This window comes from Mustela nigripes, unplaced genomic scaffold (assembly GCF_022355385.1).
Source record: "Mustela nigripes isolate SB6536 unplaced genomic scaffold, MUSNIG.SB6536 HiC_scaffold_20, whole genome shotgun sequence".
NCBI classification, from domain to species: domain Eukaryota; kingdom Metazoa; phylum Chordata; class Mammalia; order Carnivora; family Mustelidae; genus Mustela; species Mustela nigripes.
In genome coordinates this window covers 1,818,617-1,821,220 of record NW_026739436.1, presented here as the reverse complement: position 1 = coordinate 1,821,220, position 2,604 = coordinate 1,818,617, and positions in this window count along the sequence as shown.

The following is a 2,604-nucleotide window of genomic DNA, read 5'->3' as shown; positions in this document are numbered from 1 at the left end:
GTATGTTTGTCTTTTATTTTTAACCCAGATGTTTAAGGAAATCATTGTCAAACTACTAAACTATAAGATCAAAGAATTTTCTTGACTACATATGGCAAGGAAAATAGTCTGCGAAAAACAGCATCAAAAAGCCATTAAATGAAACACTGTAATCTATAGCAAGGAACAAAAATCCTGAGGGGAAAAGACTTATTTCTGGTGTTATTAGATGATAATACTCAACATAACTATTTATTAACCAAAAACTGAGGTAAGCAAAAATACAAATTTATGAAAAAGTAGAAATTAGTAGACTGTCCATCAGTAACTAAATACTGGATTGATTAAATACTTTGCTATTCATTGAGTTTTACTAATATTGAATTTAAAATAACTTTAATATAACTTTAAATACATAATTATATTTTAATTATATATAATATATAATTATAAATTATATAATTTATATTATAAATATATAAATGACACAAATTAACATTGCATATATTTAGATGAACAAGTTGGTCTTGTTGTGCAATGATCACCACTATCAGAAAATCCACATATCTATCACTGCAAATAGTTACTATTTTCTTTTAGTTTTTGGTAAGAACAGTTAAACATCTTCCCATTAAGCAAATTTCAACTATATGTTATAATACTGTTAAGTATAGTCACCATGCTATACCTTCGATCTCCAGAAGTTATACATCCTGAACAACTTTTGTATTTGATTTGTACTTTCAGTCATCATCACTCTACTTTCCTCTGCTCCTGATAATCACCATTCCACATTCCATTTTTGAGTTTTACTATTTTAAATTCCACATATTTAGATTCCTCATGAATGAGTTCATGTAGTATTCGGCTTTTTTTGTCTTCTTTCTTGCTTTCTTATGTAGTCTATTATGTCTTTGTTAATTTTATCTTTTCAATAAATTATCTGTTTTATTGTTTTTCTGATTCTATATTTTATTTATTTCTGCTCTAGAGTCTATTTCCTACTATTGGGCTTAATTTTTTTTCCTTTTTTTAGTTATGAGAAGTATAAAACAAAGTTGTTTATTTTTAATTTAGTTCTCCCTTTTTAAAATGTAGGTGTTTATCACTACAAAATTCCTTACTACTGCTTTTCCTCCATAGTATAACTTTTGGCATAATATATTACTTTTATTTAGACAAAGACTTTATATCAACTGTCTATAATATGGTCAAAGATAAAAAGAAACCATAAGTAATAAATTAATGGAAATCAGAAGAAAAATACTTAACCACCATAGAGAATATCTAGGAAGAAAGTAATTATGTATTTTTTTTAAAAAGAGCCAAACAAGGGAGTTGAGGGAAATTGGAGGGGAAGATGAACCAAGAGAGACTATGGAGTGTGAAAAACAATCTGAGGGTTTTGAAGGGGCAGGGAGGGGTGGGAGGTTCGGGGATCCTGGTGGTGGGTATTATGGAGGGCACATATCCATGGAGCACTGGGTGTGGTGCATAAACAATGAATTCTGTTACACTGAAAAGAAATTAAATGAAAATAATAATAATAACCTGAAAATTAAAAAAAAAAAAGAGCCAAACAGAAATGCTGGAGTTGGGGGCGCCTGGGTAGCTCAGTGGGTTAAGCCGCTGCCTTCGGCTCAGATCATGATCTCAGGGTCCTGGGATCGAGTCCCAGATCTGGCTCTCTGCTCAGCAGTGAGCCTGCTTCCCTCTCTCTCTCTCTCTCTCTCTGCCTGCCTCTCTGTCTGCTTGTGATCTCTGTCTGTCAAATCAACAAATAAAAACTTTAAAAAAAAAAAAAGAAATGCTGGAGTTGAAAAGTAAAAATGAAAAAGAAAATAAAAAGAAAAAAATACTATAGAACTTAATTACACATATCTACACATCTAATAAGTTCAATGAACTCCAAGTTGGATAAGGTTAAGGGCATAAAATTTCAGAAGCATGGAGGTCATAATGCATGGGATAACATGTTACAGGGATGAAAGAGACAATTGTTAATATAGATTTCCATATATGACAAAACTATCTTTCAAAGATGAAGGAGAAAGGATTATAGAAAGATGGCAGAATAGGAGGCACCAAGAATCTGTCTCTCCAATTAAACAGAAATTGTTTGTTTGATGTAACCATGTTGGAACTCTGGAATCTGTTGAAAGCTTACAACTTCTAGGATAAGGTTTAGATGATACTTTGTGATCGATTTTAGTCAATTTCAGCTCATAGCAAACTCAGCAACTATCCATGCATTCCTTAGTAAGCAGCTGTGCATGTGCCCCTGATATGGCTTACATACAGCTTATAAGAGCTAGGGCAGACAAAAGGACCCTGGCTTCCTATAATAACATGCTCTGCTTACTGATTGTTGCTAATGATCACAGAAGTGCAGACAAAGAGTCAGGCAGCCATTTTTGTTGTACCTCTCCTCTTTGTGACAGCCCTATACTCTTTCCCTGAAGTGATTTTCAAGGGATATAAAGAGATGGTGGTGTTTACTCTGTCCTTCATTTTCCTTTTTCTTTTTTTCACTTAAAAGCCAGACATTGACTGGACAAAAACAACAGCATATACAGGAAAAAAATGGAAGTAACCAGGGATGCAGGGAAAGGTGCAGTGTCAGAA